This window comes from Elephantulus edwardii, unplaced genomic scaffold (genome assembly GCF_000299155.1).
Source record: "Elephantulus edwardii isolate Elephantulus edwardi_28Jun2011 unplaced genomic scaffold, EleEdw1.0 scaffold00168, whole genome shotgun sequence".
Classification (NCBI taxonomy): Eukaryota; Metazoa; Chordata; class Mammalia; order Macroscelidea; family Macroscelididae; genus Elephantulus; species Elephantulus edwardii.
In genome coordinates, this window is record NW_006399918.1 from 1,603,249 (window position 1) to 1,624,277 (window position 21,029).

Consider the following 21,029-nt stretch of genomic DNA (forward strand, 5'->3'; position numbering starts at 1 on the left):
TTTCCCCTTGTCTTTCTGAGATATGTATCTATAGCTCTCTCGCTCTAATATATAAATATATGTTGCTGTTGTTATGTGCCGTCGAGTCGCTTGCGACTCATAGTGACCCTATGTACAACAGCTCTAAACTCTTCTCTGTCCTGTGCCAATCTCATTGCTTCCAACACACTCATCCCGATTGCCCCAGTCACCGAATCAATCCACCTCCCAGAGGGCCTTCCCCTCCTGCGCCGGCCCTCCACCCTCCCAAGCATGATGTCCTTCTCCAAAGACCAGTCTCTCCTTACAACATGACCAAAGTATGTCAGGTGAAGCCTCAGAATCCTTGCCTCCAAGGAGCAGCCCAGTTTAACCCTCTGCAGGATGAATCTGTTTGCTTTCTTAGCACTCCACGGTACCCTCAGCACTCTTCTCCAACACCAAAGCTCAAAAGCCTCAATTCTCCTTCTATCCGCCCTGGTCATTGTCCAGCTCTCTGACGTATAAGTGATTGCCAAGACCATGGCCTGTACCAGATGCACCTTAGTGTCCAGAGACACACCGTTGCTCTTATATAAATAATTTTTTTTATTCTTAATAGTTCTCTCCATCACTTTATCTGTGCTGGAAGGATGTGGGTGAGAGGGGAGGCAGGTAATACAAACACAGAACACAGGTATCTATTCTGGCAGGACATTTGGCCTAGTGGGAGACACTTGGCCATCTCCCCATTCTAAGCCTTCTCCCATCTCTCTCTCTTTCCCTCGGCCTTTGAGTCCCCTCTTTGCTTCTTAGCTGACTCTGACCTTTGCCCCTATGCTTACAGGACACCAACATCCCTTTCATCTCTTCTAGGTTATGAAAGTCCCAAGAACGAGCAACCTCTTCTAAGGCCATTCTCATTCATTGCTTTTTGCTCACCTGGACCTTTCCTCTCCTAAAGCCAATAGGCGCCCAGGTAAGAGAGAGGCAGACAGAGACACAGAGGGAGACAGAGATAGAGTTAAACCACCCAGAGAAAGAAGTGCTGGCAGCTGCCAGTGTGTGGACTGACTAATCAGCCAGCTGACCGTCTCCAGAGTGTGAGGTTCCCAGGATCCCCATGTAGAATTCTTCGCAGCCCTCACCACTCCTTTCCCTCTACACCCTCACACCTTGCATCTTGACTTGGCTTTGCTGGCACAGGACACAGGCGCCCACAAAGACATCCGCACAGCAGTATGTGAGTGTTGAGTGAAAGAGAACGCATGCAACTAACAGGCCAAGGAGCTGCGCTCCCAAGTCCCTGCTCACTGCTCTCCAGTTTCAGTTTTTTCACCTGTAGAGAAGGGGGTTGCATGAAATAAACTTGGAAGTTGTTGCAAATTGTGCTGTGTTAGGGCTTGTGTCTCCTGCCCCTTTTGGGTTAATGAAGGCTTTCTGTGGAAGGCCATTGTGTAATCGGGAGGAATGGAAGGAAGCAGTTCAGTGAGCTAAGCCACAGAGAAAGAAGAGGAGTGGTTTGGACCCTATGTGTGTCAGTGAAGCAGAAGGGGTTTTCTGGGATTGAAGGGAATGGTAAGGAAGCAAAGGGTTGATGTTTGAGGCTTCAGGACACTTCAGAGCTATAATGTCCTTGTATATAAAAACCATTTCAGGAAGAAAGTATTTACGTATGAGGGATTATGAGGCAGAGGAAGAAGGGGTCAGAAATTCTGGGAGAAAGATATCTGAGAAAAAAATATCAGCTGCCAGATGTGAGTCAAAGGAGCACTCAGGAATAGTGGCTTTGAGTATAAGGGAGGGGCTATGTTGAAGAGACCATGGGTCTTCCTGGCCCAGCCACCCACAGCCTGTTGCCATCTGAGGGAGGACCTTGTCCCTAGATGTTTGCTGGCATTTTCAAGAAGGTATGTGCACTCCCTCCAAAGAACATAAGATACGGGTTGAGGGCATCCTCTTCTTACTCAGGATGAGAAAGAGGCTTCTTGAAAGGCTGTGATCCCTGTGTGATTGTGTGGGTGTAGGAGCGTGCACTGATGTGGACTGGGTGTGCTTGGATACGAATGTGGAGGTGGAAGTGGCACGGGGCTGTGTCACTGAGGGTGTACAGACCTTGGGAGCACCTGCCAGAGGTCTGCCCCCAGCTCTAGGGAAAGAGGGCGGAGCCAAGGGCAGGCGGAAACCCACAGGGAGGTGAGTGATTGGAACAGAGCTGCCTGGGCTGGGAGAGAATGAATGGGCCTGACAAGGAGGAGGAATCGCTCCTCGGTTACAGATCTCATGAAAGAGAACAAAGGAGCAGGGAGGAGGCACACAGAGAGGGAGAGGAGAGAGGAGGGTGAGCAAAAGCCAAATGGAGAAGGAGGACGGAGGAGGGAGGGCGAAGAGGAGACTGGCAGAGGCAGACAGAGACGAATCTGAGAGGCCAGTACAGCTCTGTAATTGTTGTGTACCTGCACTGTGAGTGTGGGGCCAGGGCTGGAAAGGAACACAGTTTCTTGCTCTTAGGTACAACCACAAGGAATTTCACCTGTGAGAGATCAAGGCCCGTGAGTAGGACTTGGGAGCAGACATGGGGCTGGGGATAGGGGGCCTAATCTTGCCCAAGGGTTCAAAGTAAGCCTGAGGAAAGAGTGAGTAAGAGACTAAGACACACTCTAGAGATATAGCAGAGTGGGAATCGGTGGATAGCAATCTGTTTTTGTGAGACCGGAGAAGGCCAAGCTCTGTAGAGCTTGAATGTAGCCCAAGAGATAACCATCGATCACAAAGGCCCTTCAGTGAAGCTTTCCTTGACCCTCAGTAGAGGAAATCAATCACTCTAGCCTGGGTGGTCTCACCAGGGAACTCTTATATCTCACGTTTTTTTTTTTTTTTTTTTTATGATCTACAAAATTATATCATGCTGGGGCTCAGCTTTTACCCACCACAGGGGCCGTGCAGGGCAGTGGTACTGCATGGGGTTGCTTTGTGTCAACGGCCAATTTGATGGTCCTGATAACCCACCTGATAACCCACCGTGCCCAATGTTAGGTATTCAGCTGGTTCCTAATAGATATTCCACATACATGAATATAGAACTGTGCCTGACACCAAGCATGACTCTTCCGAGTCCTCTCCCATTTTACTGATGAGGAGGTTGGGGCTTCCGTGGAGCTTTGAAGGATTTAAAATAAAAATCTTTGCACTCCTGGGCAGAAGCAATCTGTTTTTCTGGTGTGGTATTTTGTTGGGGTTTTGTTTTTTTGTTGTTGTTGTTGTGGTGGTGGTGGTGGTGGTTTTTGTTTTGTTTTTTTTAAAGCCTCATATGCTTGTACATAGATTTATTTTTACTACGTTCCATGCTGGTCAACATAAGATAATTATAAATTCAGAATTATAGTGAAAATCATAACCACGTTAATTTTTTTAAAATGTGGGAGGTTTTCGACATTTTATACATGGCTTTTCGTGTTTTCGCCTGGGAACAACAGCAAAAATAATCTGTCAAGCAACAGAGGAAGCTTTAAAAGGAAAGGGACGAGGAAAGGATATTGGCAGTGGGAGTGAGGTGAGTGTGGACAGGCATCCACGTGACGAGCAGCTCAGTGAGAAACTGAGGAAAGACACAAAGCTGGGGGAGGGAGGGAGGAGTTTCCCATGAGGCCCCTGATCAGAACCAGGTAAAGGGTCTGAGAGGGGCCGCCCTCTGAGATCTGGTCACTTCCCCAGGGAAGCCTCTCTCTGGTTTGCACAGCATTGAGTGGTCTAGTTTCCCGGGCTTCTCATATTACACCAGCATGGTGCCAGGCGCGGAAGGGCATGAGGGAAAGCGGGTGACAGGCTCTCCCCGCGTCTGTCTTCCTTTAAGATAGCCACTATCCTTTCCTGAGCAGCGTCTGGGCTTCAGGCAGAGCCCGCCCCGCGGGTGGATGAGTAATGACCGACCCTGCCCCTCCCCCTCCCCTTCCTCAGGCTCCGCCTCCCCCACCCCTCCTCCCCCGTGCAGAGGTTGCCATCCGCGGAGAGGGTTAAGGCCGGGCACAATTTGTCTTTGTGTAATTATCTGTCAGGTACAGCTTGTGAAACCTCAGCCACCTCCCCCCAACCATGCGAGGAAATAAATTGCACACATGCACACAGAGACACGGATGGCACGCTTTGCCCTCCGCCCGCAGCAGCGCCGGGAGAGAGGCTCAGATGAGACCGAGGCCTGGAGGCCCGGCTGAGGTGCCTGCGCTCACGTGCCCGCCCGGCGGACACACGCTTTCATCTCTGCAGCCAGAGCCCCTCGCTGGGGCAGAGGGAGAAGCCCATTTGTCCTCTGAATCCTTTTGTCTAGAAAGAAAACAAGCCCAACTCCTGGCCATTTCTGATGGCGGCACTGGAGGTGGGTTGGAAGGCCTTAGAGTTGCTAAGATGACTTGTAATGCGCTGCAAATGCAATGTATACACAATCCCTTCTCTGTAATGTTATGTACTGTCTAATCGAAGCTGACCCTCTAGCAGGTTTTTAGAGGCAGTAAATCACTCAGGAGGAAACTGCCCATCTTTCCTCCTGCGGAGGAGTTAGTGGATTTGAATCTTCAGCCTTAAGATGGGCAGCTTTAACTCCTTACCCACAAGCTCAAGAGAGTGCTATGTTAATACTGATAACCTAAACCAAAATCAACTTGGAAGGAGGAGTGGCATCCATTTCCATAAAAGCTTGCCTCCGGAAACCCTATGAACCTGGAGAGAGGATGAAAGGCACCCAAGCGTTGAGGACTTTCCTTCATAGGGTCGCTATGAGTCGCCTGTGACTCAACTAGCACTTAACAACAACAACAACAGCAACAAACCAAAATCAAACCCAGTGCTATCGGATTGATTAAAATGCAGAAAGATCCTGTAGGGCAGGGTAGAATTGTCCCATGCCGCCGAAGGTTTCCAGAGCCATCAATCTTATGGCGTGGTTAGTGGGTTCAAAGCACAGACCTTTTGGCTGGCTCAGAGCTCTAGGTCTGACTTAAGTGATGATAACTCAACTCACTGCCATCCAGACTTAGAGCATAGCAAGTTATCTGAGCCTATAAATCACACAGGAGGAGACTGCCCATCTGTCTCACAGAACCACTGGTGGATTCGGGTCACCTGACTTCAGGTTGGCAGCGCAAATCCTTACCCACTAGGCCACCAGAGCTCCCTGTAGTGATGACAATGACTTTGTTATGTAGTCTGGATCACATGGACATGTGACAATTTTTTTTAAACGAATCTCCACAACTACCTTTTATTCTCATTGCACTGATGGGGATCCTGGATGAGGTAAGCTGTGCTGCATCACTCTGCTGCTAATGGGAAGGTTGGAGGTTCAGGGCCACCTAGAGCCTCCTCAGAGGAACGGTTTAGCAATCTACTTCAGAAAAATGAACAGAAAACCCGATGGAGTTTGGGTCTTTTCTGACATGACATATGGGGTCATCATGAGTTGGAACCAATTGTATGACAACTTTCCCCTCCCTTGCTAAAAACAAAAACTAGGAAATTTGAAGAGGTTGAGTCCCTTGCTCCCAGCTACACAGCTCACAAGACAAGATCCCAGGTTGGCTGGACTGACTGCATGCCCAGCTCTTCACCATCACAGGAGGGAGAACTGTGATGTGAATGGACTGTCCAATTTTTTTCTCAGTAGGATGAGGGAGGAAAGGGTGTGTTCACTACTTAACAAAATCCCTTCCTTTAAATAAAAATATGCAGACTCTGGCCATCTTTCCTGCAGCCATGTGAGGGCCCTGACATGTTCGTTGTTCCTCAGCCCTCTGGCAGGGTCTGGAGGAGTCCCCTGAGGACTCAGAGGCACCGATGACCACTGTGGCCATGCTCCTGACCATTCCTACCACATCAGGGCAGTGGCAGTCTGGTAGGACTCCTTGGAAGGCTTTCCTCCCACCCCCCACACCCCCCAGATGCATAAACTGAAATATTTAGGACTACAAAGGAAACCACTTTTGCTGAAATGCAGTTATTGAAGCAAACCCTCAATCTGTGACAAAGCAACCTGCCTCAGTTTTGCAGTGAGTTCAATAATGAGATCTAATGACAGATGTAATCCCTGCCACCGCTCCCCAGTTGTGATGAGGGTAAACAGTAGTTCAGGACGCCTGTAACAGCCGTGTGACAGGAGAACTCCTGGATTTCTCTGTTTGTGACAGAGGGACAGGTGCTGCTGATGTTACCAGTGATTGAGTCAGAAGTTAGGGAAACTAAAGATGACCCTGCCTATCTAAGTTCTCAAACCTAAACCAAACTCACTGCTGTGGAGTGGACTCTGACTCACGGCCACCCTACAGGGCAGAACAGAACTGCCCCAGATAGTAACCTAATCATTCTCTTGCAGAGATGCTGGCGGGTTAGAACTACCAACCTTTCAGTTAGCAGCAGAATGCCCTATCCACAGGACCTCAGAAATGAGAGAAATGAGGCTGGAGATAGAATGATGGAGCTCTGCACATTCAATGATTTATTCATTGCAAATGCCTTTTATAAGAAAATAAATGCATGCTATACACATGGATGTCACCTGATGGTATGCATAGGAATCAAATAGATTACATTTGTGGAAAGACTCGCTGGAGAAGCTTAATATCAGCAGTGAAAACCAGGCCGGGTGCTGATTGTGGGACAGACCACCAACTACTCATATGCAAGTTTAAGCTGAAGTTGAGGACAATTAAATCAAGTCCACAGAAACCAAAATTTGACCTTAAGTTTTTCCCACTTGAATTTCAAAACTATCTGAGGAACAGGATTGAGGCCTTGAGCACCAATGAGTGTAGACCAGATGAGCTCGGGGAGGATATCAAGAAAATTGTCCATGAAGAATGCAAAAGATCATTACAGAGGCTGAAGAAGAAGAAAAGACCAAGACGGATGTCAGGTGAAACTCTGAGTATTGCATTAGAGCGCGGAGCAGCCAAAGCTAAAGGAAGAAATCAAAGAGCTGAACAGAAAATTTCAAAAGGCTCAGGAAGACAAACAAGATACTATACTGAAATGTGCAGAGAACTGGAGTCAGAAAATCAAAAGGGCTGACTCGCTCAGGGTTTCTTAAGCTGAAAGAGTTGAAAAACAAATTCAAGACACAGGTGGCAATACTTAGGGATACTTTGGGTAGAATGTTAAATGATCCGAAGTATCAAAAGAAGATGGAAGGAGTACACAGAATCACTGTATCAGAAGGAATTGGCTAACACAGAGGAATTTCATGAAATAACATATGAGCAAGAGCCTATGCTGATGAAGGAGGAAGTTCAAGTTGCTCTGAAGGAATTGGCAAAAAACAAGGCTCCAGGAGTTGACAGCATACCAATTGATTTGTTTCAACAAAGAGGCGCTGCCCTTAATGTGCTCACTAAGTTGTGCCAAGAAATCTGGAGGACAGTCAGCTGGCCAACTGACTGGAAAAGATTGATATTTGTTCCCATCCCAAAGAAAGGTGACCCAATAGAGTGTGGAAATTATCGAACAATATCATTAATATCACATGCAAGCAAGATTCTGCTGAAAATTATCCAAAAACATTTGGAACAATATGTTAACAGAACTGCCAGATGTGCAGGCTGGATTTAGAAGAGGTCATGGTACCAGGGATATTATAGCTAATGTTAGATGGATCTTGGCAGAAAGCAGAGAATACCAGAAGAATGTCTATCTGTGCTTCATTGACTATGCAAAGGCTTTTGACTGTATGGATCACAACAAGCTATGGCTGATTCTGGGAAGAATGGGAATCCCAGAACATTTGATTGTGCTAATGCAAAACCTATACTTGGACCAAGAGACAGTTGTCAGAACAGAGCAAGGAGACAGTACATGGTTCAAAATCAAGAAGGGGGTCCATCAGGTATGTATTTTGTCTCCATATCTTTTCAATCTGTATGCAGAACAGATCATCCGAGATGCTGGGCTGTCTAAGGAGGAATGTGGCATCAGGATTGGTTTTAAGAATCATCAACAACCTGCGTTATGCGGATGACACAACCTTGCTTGCTGAAACTGAGGAGGACCTGAAGCGCTTGCTGCAGAAGGTCAAGAACTGCAGCCTTCAATATGGATTGAAGCTCAACATCAAGAAAACAAAGATTCTCACCACTGGGTCAATTGGCAGCATCAGTATGGATGGTGAACAGATTGAGATAGTTAACAGTTTTAGTTTACTTGGTTCCACAGTCAACATTCTTGGTAACAGCAGCCAGGAAATCAGGAGACGAATTACATTGGGAAAGTCAGCTGCGAGGGACCAATGTCAGGCTGAAAGACTAAGTAAGGTGTGCCTGATCCAGGCTATAGTCTTCGCAATTACGTGCAATGCATCAGAGAGTTGGACAGTGAATAGGGATGATAGAAAGAGAATTGATGCCTTTGAGCTGTGGTGCTGGAGAAGAGTGTTGCATATACCATGGACTGCTAGGAGAACAAACAGCTTTGTCCTGGAGAGGGTGATGTCGGAGTGCTCCTTGGAGTCAAGGATTCTGAAGCTTCATCTGACATACTTTGGGCATGTTGCAAGGAGGGACTGGTCCTTGGAGAGGGACATCATGTTTGGGAGAGTGGAGGGACGGCGCAGGAGAGGAAGACCTTAGATGAGATGGATTGACTCTGTGACTGGAGTGGTGGGAATGAGTGTGCTTGAGACGGCGAGGTTGGCACAGGATAGAATAGAGTTTAGAGCTCTTGTATATAGGGTCGCTATGAGTTGCGACTCGATGGCACATAACAACAGCAAGGTTAATGTTGCTGTACTCTGTCTTTGTGTTATAATTGACTCATAGCTGACTGTTCAGTGGGTTTTCAGAGGCTGTAAGTCACACAGGAGATTGTTCATCTTTCTTCAATGGAGCAGCTGGTGGATTTGAACCATGTGCTTGCCTTTTGGTTGGCAGTTAAGCTCTTTACCACTAAGGAAGCCACCAGAGCAATTGGTTGGGATATATTTTAATGTTGATTTTAAAAAGCAATTCAAAGGGAGAACTACCAAACTAAGGCTTTCTTTGGACAGCAAATGTTAAAAAACTCAGCCTGCATTCTGCTTGGATGTACCCGGAGGACTTTATGCAGGAAGCAGAGGAGGCACTTCCTGGCCCGCTTGAGTGAACAAGGCCCACACCGCAGAAGCAGGACTCAGACTCCTCTGTACCCCAACCTCAAGCTTGTATTGTACTCACCTCACTACAAAGGGGATCCCAGGGTCTCCTGTTCTGCATTGCCTTCCAGGTGAACACCCCTTCCCCTTTGTGGGGCTTTACTCCCCAGTCCCTACCCATCTCCCACACTGGTTGTTTGAGAGGGGTTGGACTGGAGATACAGGAGTGAGCAGAGCTTCGAGAAATGGTGGCAGCTTGCATTAGCTGAAGAAAAAGGCCTGTTCACCATCCAGTGGGGTAACGAAAAGTCGATTCCTTACTTGTTTTGAGGACATAAAAGCAACCTGGCTTCCATTAAGAGGAAGGACAAATTCAACCATACAGAACCTCTGGCCACTGGAGGTGTCCACACCTCTCTTCAAAGAGAGAAACTGAGGCCCAAACTGACAGATTGCTTTGAGTGTACAGGAAGGTTCACGCAGACCACCAATGAGGGTGAAATGCATCCAAAGATGCCAGTGGAGACAGACAATGATAAAATGGCCAACTGCTTCTGCGATAAAGCAGCTGTGCCAGCCACAAAGCCTGTGGAAGTTTGTCTTATACATCGTTTGATCGGAGACATTTTCTGGTGAGTGGGGGCCACAGGACCCCCACTTAGTGACCTGAAGTCAGCTGCTCTGAGGACGTTTGATTCTAGTCAGTCACTTTGACATTGGCCAACAGTTCGTTTCTCCTGTTTTCTTCCTTAAAGCTGTCATTGTAATTAGCTACATTGAACCAATTGTTTCATAGAAACAGAATGATCTGCCTGTATGCATGCAAAATAACTCCTGGAAGAAACCCAAGACGTTCTCTTATTTGTACCTTGATTACGTTTTAACTTAGCTCACCAAGAACCGAGATGGTGGGTACTCCTGTCATCTCCCCCCGTGGACACAGTATGCACCCTGGACTTGGAGGTGCTGGCTGTACCTGACTCGCTGTACCCGACAAGCCACTTCACTGCTTTGATGCCATTTTCTCAACTATGAAAGGAGACTAATAATAGCTTCCTCTCAGTGTTCTCGGGAGTGAGGGGAATAATGAAGATAAAATCACTTTGTAAATGCTAAAGTGTTATATAGGTGTTAATTATTAATAACAGAAAAGTACAGATTTTTCCCAGGCCACATTTGTGTGATTGCTTTCTGGTACCATCTTGGACTGAGCATTAATTAAACCAAGGAGATTCACAGAACTTGGTCTGACTAAATCTCAACTCCTTTCTGATTTGAATCACCAAGCTAAAACCCACTGCCACTGCATGTATTCCAACTTAGAGGGACCCTCCGTGGGCTTCTGAGGATATACATTTTTTACAGGAAGAAGCTACTTATTTTTCTCTTTTATAGCAGCTAGCAGATTCGAACCACTGACCCTTCTATTAGCGGAGAACACATAAAGTGCTAATCCACCAGAGCTTCCTGACCAGAGCCATGTAGTAATATATATGCATATTTTCTTGCATTTATTTCAAAGTATTGACCTATACATATATATATATTTGAAACTGTTCAGTCATTTGTCTTTTCTGCCAAAGTTATTAGTAGCAAGGGTCATTAATGGGCCCATCAGACCTTATACTTCACAGATATTCTGTATATTTTTTTCCTTATATCCTCCAACAACATTATGAGATGACTATCTTTTGTTCCTATTTTACCAAAAAGGCTTTGTTATACAAGAGGTTATGACCACATAAATCCTGCCTTATGACTTCTCCCAGTATTTAATCAGAATCAACTAGACCGGTTGTGGAGGCAGGGACAGTAGTGATGAAAGATCCAAAGGCCACTGCAATATTGGTTTCCACTCTGGTGGTGTAACCTTTCGCAAGCTGTGCTGCTAACCAAAGGCAGTCAGTCTCCTGAGGTTTGAACCCACCAGCTGTCCTGTGAAAGGGGAGTCATATCTTATGCCCCTTTGTAGTCTCAGAAACCCGATAGAGGGTCACTGTGAGTCAGAACTGATACAAAAACGGTGTGGTTTTTGGCTTTCTTACTTTTGTGGTGTTGCTGTTCTTGTTAGGTGCCTTCGAGTCAAGTACAACTCATAACAACGCTGTGAACAAAAGATCTGAACCCGGCTCTATCCTGCGCCATCCTCACACTTCCTGACACAGGAGGGCTCATTGCGTCAGTCACCGTGTGTCAGTCCACTCTGTTGAGGATCATCCTCTCCTTCACCGACCCTCCACCATTCCTAACATCATGTCTCTCTCCAAGGAAGAGCCCCTCCTAGAAACATGCCTGAAATATGTGAGGCAAAGCCTCATTATTCTTGCTTCCAAAGAGCAATCTGGCTGCACCCTCTCCAAGACATATCTGTTCATTCTCTTGGCCTTTCATGAGATTTTCAGTACTCTTCTCCAACACCACAGCTCAAAAGCATCGATTCTTTTCCTGTCATCCTTATTCATTGTCTAGGTCTCTGATGCATAAAGAATAATCAGAAAGACTATGGCCTGAATCAGACACACCTAAGTTTTCAAACTGACGTCACTGCTCCTCAATAATTTGGAGAGGTCCCTAATTGCAGATTTTCCCAGTGCAATGTGTCTCTTTATTTCTTGACTGCTTATACCATGGGTATTAATTGTGGATCCAAACAAGATGGCTGTGAGTAGATCATAATAAATTAAGGATAACATTGAAAAGATTGAGAATTCCATAACATTTGTGTTTATGTGGGACCTGTATAGAGACCAAGAAGCAGTTGTTCAAACAGAACAAGGGGATACTACATGGCTTACAGTCAGGAAAGGTGTCAGGACTGAAGACTTTCATTATACTTTTTCAATCTGTGTGCTGAACAGTCTGAGAAGCAGAATTATATGAAAAAGAATGCAGCATGAGAATTGGAGGAAGACTTGCTGACGACCTGCCATATGCAGATGACAGGAAAAGCAAAAAATGTTGAAAGCAAAAAATGATTTGAAGTGGTAGTTTAGTACTAAGAAGCTGTGCTGCAATCTCTGAATCCACTTTTTTCTGTGTGATTTACAGCCTCTGAAAACTCATTGGAGCATCAGCCTATGGGTTGGTTCCTATTCAATGGCACACAACAACAACAATTGATAATGATTTAAAAAATAGCTTTAAGTATAGATTGTACCTCAATATAAAGAAAACAAAAATTCCTCAATTGGATGATTAAGCAATATCATGATAAATAGAGGAAAACATGAAGTTCTCAATTATTTCATTTTCTTGGATCCACAATCTAAATCCCCCATGAAATAGTCAAGAAATCAAATTATGTGTTACCCTGGGAAAATCTGCAGCAAAAGACATTAAGCATTGGAAAGCATAAAATATAACGTAAGGACTAAGTGAAGCTGACTCAAGCCGTGGTCTTTTCAGTTACCTCATATACATATGAAAGCTGGACAATGATTAAAGAAGATAAAAAAAAAATGATACCTTTCAGTCTCCTTACCTTTAGGCCACCAGAGATTCCTGGAAAGGGTCAACGAAAAAAAGGAAGATGCACACCCCTGTTTATCGCGGCTTTATTCACAATAGCAAGGAGTTGGAACCAACCCAAATGCCCATCAACAAACGAATGGATAGAGAAGCTCTGGTATAGTCACACAATAGAATACTATGCTGCATTGAAAAACAAGGGACTCAAGAAATATACAAACTGGGTGACCCTGGAGGACATTATGCTGAGTGAAATATCCCAGTCACAAAAGGACAAATACAGCGTAATGCCACTGTTATAAAACAGGACTGACATGGGGGCTGGGGGAAAACTAAGAAAAGAGGGGATACTAAGAAAAGAGGGGATATTGCATTGAAACAGATGAGGGAGAAAACTGTATAAAAGCAAAATACAATGAGGTATTATTGGAATGACAAGAGTCCAGAATAAGAGTTGCATAGTACAGTGGTCTGCAGCAGGGGTGGGGGGACTGTATAAAAACGAAAGATCTTTCTCCCCCAAAGAAAAAAGCGATCTAGGGAGAAGGTGGGGGAGCAGGGAGGAAACTGTGCAACAATGAACCATTGGAAACCCAAGTTCTTTGTAAACTTTAATTAAAATCTCAATTTTTAAAAAAAGCTGGAAATAAAAAAAAAAAAAAAGAGGAAGAGCCTAATGATGTTGAGTGACGCAACAATGGGCCCTAACGCAGCGGAGCCTGTGAGGACGACACAGAAGCGGGCAGTGTGGTTTTGTTATATACATAACACAGTTGTTAGGTGCAGTTGAGCCAACTACAACTCATAGCAACCCGTTGATCAATAGATTGGAAAGTTGCCGTATCCTGCGCCATCCTCACAATCTCTTATATAATTGTTACAATCTTGCTGTCAATCTGCCTTGTTGAGTATTATCCAGAGGGTCGAGCAACACCAACCAAGAGGCTTTCTCTGCAATTACTTCCTGGCCTGAGCTATCTCTGCTGTTCTACCTGTGGAGGGATGCTGCCCTCAGGTGGTAACAGTGGCCAACTACAGGTGGGCCAGTGGGTTTAGTGATCTCAACCTTTAGCAACATGTATTTTTCGAGTGGAGCAGATAAAATCAGTAGGATTGTCACTAATTGCATGTGATCTTGAGGCAAGGACACAGACACAGATGGGAACTATGTAAATTTAAACATTAATTTTCAGCAGGAAAGCATCTCCACGTTAAAAAATGCTGTAGTCCCTATCCCAGAGAGAGGCTGGGACATTCAAGTGTCCAGGAAGCCAAGAACAGCTCTGGGATAAGATGGGAAAGACTGCTGGTTTGAAGAATATGGTAGTGGATCTCAGTCACCAGCTCTCCAAGAAACTTTGACCAGACATTTTACATGGGTTATTTTCCCTAAACCTCAGAGTCTCCTGTAAGATAAGCATTATAGTCATTTTACAAAAACAGGACATTATTAAACCAGTGGTTCCTAAGCATTGTCATTCCAGGACCTCTTTACATTTCTAAAAACATTTAGAAGACTACAAATATATTTTGCTTACCTGAGTTACATTTATCACTGTTTTGTTTTTGATATGTGCTATTGGGTAGACTAGGACTCATAGTGACCCTATGAACAGTAGCTCTGAACCCTGCCCAATATCACTGAGCCAATATCACTGTCTCCGACATACCTGCCCCCATTGCCACAGTCACTGTGTCATTCCATCTCATCCCAGGTCTTCATCTCCTGAACTATCCCTCCGCCCTTTTAGACATGATGTCCTCCAAAGACTGGCCCCTCCTGGCCACATACCCAATCTATTTGAGATGTTGTTGTTGTTAAGTGCCATCGAGTTGCTGGTGACTCATAGCTACCCTATGAATGAAGTCCAGAACACTTCCTGTATAACTTTCATCCTTTCTCCAGGTTCATAAGGTTTCCAGAAGCATAGAGCTGAAATCCTTGCCTCCAGGGAGCAAAGATGTTTCACTCTCTCCAAGACAGACTTGTTTGTTCTCTTGGGGGCCTATGAGTATGTACAAAAGAGCAATTGCTGTTTACTGTATAATAAATCAAACTTTCAAGCATATTTACCAATTCATACAAATTAACAAGGACAAATTTGACATACAGTAAATAAATAGCACACGTTGAGAGAAGAATGCCATTGTTGTGTCTCTCATCTCTCAAACGCCCGGCTTCCTAGAAGACGACTCTTGGTTCAGTCTCTCAATCACTCCGCTGCACATTCATGACAGAATGAGTGTGAAAACAGAATTTTAATGTCATTTATGGTTTCAATATTATGGACCCTTGGAAATATCTTGAGGACTCCAGAGATCCCAGGACCGCATTTTGAGAACCAGTGCTTTAAACATTTTGTCTGACCATTCACCAAGTAAGTACCGCATGTCGGAGCTAGGATTTTGCTCAGGCTTACTTGACCCCATAGCCAGCATGCTGCCTCCCTCCACGTGCTCTCTGGACTGCAGGGATCTGCTCTGTACAATGAGGGTGCCATCCTGCACGACCCAGGGCCATTCTGGCTCTGACTCTCCATGGTTCTGCCTGGATGGCAGCAGCTCTGGCCAGCTCTGACTCTCGGGGGCTGCCCACTGTGGGAATCACAGCTTTCGAGCTTCAGTGGCCTGGAACAGCCAGAGAGAGCCTCTAAGGGAGGGTGAAAGGCCAGGGAAGATTTTTTTTCCCCATTTGCACATCCTCACAGGGAGGTAGCTCCTTCCAGTTCCAAATCTTTCCAAGAAAGTCGGTGTCTCACTCCACCCCAAGTGGCCATGGTCCCTGAGCCAGGCAGCCTCCAGTGCTAGGAGGCAGGAGGGTGTCTGAGGTACTCGAAATTCCTCTCTGCCTTTAGACAAAGTTCTAAAGATAGATTCTTACCTCCTCCACATACACTCTTCAGAACTACAAAGAAGAGAAAGGTTTACAAAAGGGCATTGCAGGTGGAAAGAATTAGAATGGGTAATGCCACAGAATAGCAGGGACCTTGAAACTGTTTGTCATTTTAACAAATGCTCCTGACTTAGTGTCTCCCTCTTCTGATTCATGCTGTCCACTGACTATGACAGGTTAGTCCTAAAAGTTTATTTTTACTGATCAGTCCTCTTCTCGGGAACTTCCTTGTCTCCTAGTTAGTTGAAATGGGAGATCTTACTTTGACACTTAAGGTTCCCCTGGCTAAACTCTCCTTGCTTCCCTACAGGCGTCATGTGAGGCCCATACTCTGCATGCCTCATGTTTTCCCTTCCGCTAGGAACTGCTGTCCAGCACCTAGCATTTCACCGGTGTCAGGAAGCCCTTCTTGATGGCTCCAGCTCACGTGTCCCCTCTGACTGCACGATGCTTCCAGAAGTCCACTAATAGCCTATCCTTGGTCCTTCTCAGAAACCACCTGTTTGGAGCCCATGGAGAAGCCCTAGGTACCCGTGGACTAGAAGCCCCCCGAAGGGGGGAGCAATGTCTTATTCTTTCCTTGTCAATGCTTCCTGGTGGCTGATACCTGGTGGCTTCACCTCTACAGATGCAGGGCGTGGAGATGAGGACCGGTCTCCCTGGGGGGCAGTAAGAAAAATCCATAGGACAGAAAGAAGACACAGGAGGGCACGTCCATCATTGCTCACATTCCACAGAGAACATCAGAGACAAACGCTAGCTGGAATTTTAGAGCGAAAAGGATTTCTGATAAGAGCTTCCTCAAAGCAAGGCATGCCTTATCCCATGACAAATGCAAGAAGCCCCATAAGAAAGGAATGACAATTTAGTGCGAGATGTCAGGCAAATAATCAATCTCTATGTTTCACAGCTCTAAGCTTCAGCTTCCCAACTGTAGAGAGGATAATGACTTTTTCAAGGGTAGTTAAGAGCCAGAATATAATTTGATGCTCAATATAATACAGATTTTTTTAAAACACTGACGTTTCCAGCCCAGGAGATCTTCCAGGTAAAAGATTCTCATTCTTGGTTTTGATATGCTTGTGGGGTGTGAGGGAGGAACTAAATGTCCTTGCCAGAAATCCAAGTGTGAGGAAGAGGGTTCATTTGCATACGTGGTTGCTATGGAACCTGCATTGTTGGTCCTTTGCTGCCATCTGGTGGACACACGCCGATAATGCTGTCTGGATGGTTTGCCATTGAGTCTCAAAACAGGATCAAGCTGAGAATGTGCAAGTGAGGTGGTAGGAGAACCTACTGACTAGGAGAAAATGGCTCCTTTTTCATTAGAGGAGGGTTAATTATCATCCCTGCAGAGAGAGAGCAACTCAACCTTTAAAAATCCCAAACCCCATTCCTTTAATTTGATTTCAACCCATAGCTACCCAATTGGGCTATATAGGCACAGAACTCCTCAATAGGGCTTCCAAGACTGAAATGTTTGTAGAAACACACTGCCACATCTTTCTTTCATGAAGCAGTTAGTTGGTTAGAACCACCAGCCTTTTGGTTAGCAGGTAAACGTTCAGCCAACAAGCTACTCACCAGAAGGGATCTTTTATCTTCTAAAAGATAAAAGGAGAAAGAAGCCACTACTTCTGCTACAGACCTTTGCACACAAATGCTCCCTCCATCCGGGATGCCTTGCCCATTCACTTGACACTCCCTTTCCTATCTACCTGCTCATTCTTCAGCTTTTATCCCAAGCAGCACTTCCTCAGAGATTTCCTCATCAGGTTCCTTTGCTACATACTTTCAAAACCGCAGCACTTTCCCCCAGAGCCCTTTTCTTGATTTGTAATTATGTACTTAGCTGTAGGTTTCATTAACATCTCTCTTAACTTCACCGCGCAGGCTCTAGAAGAGAGAAGATGGAGCCTCTGACTGCTATGCTAGCACCCAGGGAACAGCCTGGTCTACCATAAAGCTCGTTGAATCTCTGTCAGGTGAACAGTATGCATTATCAGGATGGAGAGAAAAGCAGAGAATGCTGTTGTTGTTAGGGGCCATCAAGTCACATAGGGCTCATAGTGAGCCTATGAATGGCAGATCTGAGCCCTCTCCTATCCTGTGCCATCCTTATCATTTCTGACATATTTGAACCTGTTGCCAGAATCACTCTATCAATCCAGCTTGGTGTGGAGAACGTCAGGAGGGCTGAAATTGCAGATGGTCAGACACCTTTAATGAACTTTCTCCCCTTATTTGGTGGTAGTTGTTGTCATCATATCACTATGACTCCCAGTGACCCTATGAACGGAAAATCTGTCTTCTACTTAGAGATGCATGGAAACCACTCACATCCATCCTCAAGTACCATTCTCAAGCCATTGCCAGGCCATCCTTCCATTACAGAACCTCTATTTTCTCATTTGTCTCCTTAGCAGACATGTTGGATTGAGGGAAGCTGGTTACAAATGCTAGTGGGTCCTGAGGAAGGGGGGACCAAGCTGCCAGAGGTGAGAGTGATAAATTTTCCTTGGCCATCAGGCATTCTAGTCTTGTCTTATTTTCCTACTACAGCTGTGATAGAAATAGTACAAGAACTACTTCATAATAAAAAGAAATACTTTAATAACAGCAATTATTCAAAGAGAATATCCAAATGGTCAAGAAGCACGTGGGGAAATGAATAGCGTTATATTATTAGGTGCTGTTGACTCACAGCGACTCTAAGGACAACAGATCTGAACCTTGGCCTCTCCTGTGTCATCCTCACCAACTCTGATATACCCTACAGCCCACTGTTAGTCACTGGGTCAGCTCATCTCCCTAATGGTCTTTCTCTCTTTCACCTTTCCAAGCATGATGTCCTTTATCAAGGACTGGCCCCTTTTCACAAGGTGCTCAAAGTATGTGATATGAAGCTTTGCCATCTTCGCCTGTAAGGAGCATCCTGGCTACACTTTCTCTAAGACATGTTTGCTTGTTCTCTTGACAGTTGATCCCAATTAACAGTGTACCTCAGCTGGATTTCTGTGGCTGTAAATCTTAATAGATTATTGTTGTTGTTAAGTGCCGTCGAGTCATAGGCGACTCATAGAGCCCCTATGAACGAAAGTCCTCAACACTGGCGTGACTTTCATCCTTTCTCCAGGTTCATAGGGAAGCTATTACAGAAGTGTATGCACTCCTCCTTCCAAACCTGTTTTAACCAGGGAGTTCCAACCCACTCTCTGTCCACATTGGGTAGCCAACCGGTAATGCATTTCACACATCAGTGTCACAGTTTTCAGCCTCACAGCAACCACAAGTGACCACTGTATGGCAACTTGTACACCAGGGCTATACGACCTAGAGGAATGTCTGAACAAAAACAATGAAAGACAGGCCCGAAGGACACGGATTAAAAGTAAAAGTCACCCACCTTTGGCTTGGTAACATTGCTTTCTGTCCACTGGGCAGCTGATCTCTCTCTCTCTCTGTTGATGTTATTGTTGTTAAGTGCCATCGAGTTGCAGGCGACTCAATAGTGACCCTATGAAGGAGAGTCCTTGACGCTCGGGGGTCTTTCATCCTCTCTCCAGGTTCATAGGGTTTCCGGAGGCAAGCTATTACGGAAGTGGATGCCACTCCTGCTTCCAAGCTGGTTTTAATCTGGGAGCTTCACCAAACACTGTTTGCCATGGGTAACCATTATCGCATTTGATACATTAGTGTCACAGTGTTCAGCTTCACAGCAACCACAAGTTTCCTCTAAATCTTAATAGATTTACTGTCCCATCTTTCTCCTGTGGAGTAGATGGTGGGTTGAAACCATCAAGCTTTCTGTTAACAGCACAATAAGTAATCCACTGGCTACCAGAGCTCATTTCAATAGTCATTGCTGTTGTTGTTACTAAGTACTATAGGGCTGAGTTTAATTTATAGCATTCCCAAGGGCATGTAATCCAAATCCACCAGCTGCTCCTTGGGAGAAGGATTGGCAATCTTCTCCTATGCAATTGGCTGCCTCTGAAAATGTCCTGGAGGGTCAGCTATGCATCGGTTCTGACTCAATGGCACACAACAACATGTACAGGAGGATGAACCGATACTCAATGCTGCATCATCCTTGTGATTTCTGCTGTGCTTCAGCCCGCTGTTGCAGTCATTGTCTTCATTCGTCGCTCTCACTGATCTTCCTCTCCTTCAGTAATCCTTCACTTTTCCAAGGAAGGACTCCTTCCCTCAACCCCCTTATTTCTAGCTTGCTTATTTGGCTTTTAAAGTTTGCTTATTTATGCTTACACACACAAAGAATTTTCTAAGCTTCTCCATCACTGGGAAGGAGCTCTCTTGATAACATGCCTAATATATGTGAGCATCTTCACTTGTCAAGAGCACTCTGGCTCTACTTCTTCCAAGGCTGACATGTTCCTTCTTTTGGCCTCTCATGGTTTATTTACCACAGTTCAAAGACATCGATTCTTAAGCCATTGTCTGACTTCACATGAATATGAAGCAAGTGACCCTATGAAGGAGAGTCCTTGACGCTCGGGTGTCAAGTATCACCACTTAGACCAGGTGCACCTTATTCTTTAAATTGTAATCTTCCCCCTTTAGCACTTTGAAGAGGTGCTTGGCAGCAGATTTGACCAATGCAATACATCTTTCGATTTTTTTGACTGCTGCTTCCATGGGTGTTGATTGTGAATCCAAGTAAAATTAAATCATTGACAATGTCAATCCTTTCTGTATTTATCATTAGATGACTTTCTTGTGTACCTATTGGTCCACTTGTGGAGATTTTAATTTGCTTGATGTTGAAATGCAATCCATATGGAAGGCTGTAAAAGGTGCTTAACACTTTCAGTAAACCAAGTTGTATCGTCTACTTATCGTAGGTTATTCAAGAGTGCTCCTGCAATCTTGATGCCACATTCTTCTTCATGTAGTCAAGTTTCTCTAATTATTTACTAGTATACAAAATTAATAGGTATGGTGAAAGGATACAGCTGTGATGCACACCTTTCCTAATCTGGAACCATGCAGTATCACTGAATACCTTTGCATAGACAATAAAACAGAAGTAAGTATCTTTCTGGTATTTTCAGCTTTCTTTCAAGATCCATCTGACATCGGCAGTGATATCTCTTGTCCCATGATTTTTTCTGAATCCAACTTGAATTTCCTTACTTTCCCTGTCAATGTACTAAAGTACTAAAGTAATTTCTGAATAATCTTCCCCAAGATTTCACTTGTGTGTGATATTAATGATGCCACTGAACAATTTCCATATTCTTTTTGGATCTTTTTTTTTTAAATGGGCACAAATAATAGGACTCTTCCAGTCAACTGGACAGATTTCCATTTTCTTGGCATACATCGTTGCGCACATCCAGGGTTTCATCTGTTTGTGGAAACATCTCAGTTGGTATCCCATCAATTCCTGGAGCCTTAGTTTTGCCTATGTCTTCAGTGCAGTCTATGCTTCTTCCTTCAGTACCATTGGTTCTTGATCATAGGCTACTTTCTGAAATGGTTCCATGACAACAATTCTTTTTGGTACATTGAATCTATTCCTTAAATCTTATTTTGAAATTTTCTGCCATCGATCAATATCTCGTCAATAAAACTCAGTAT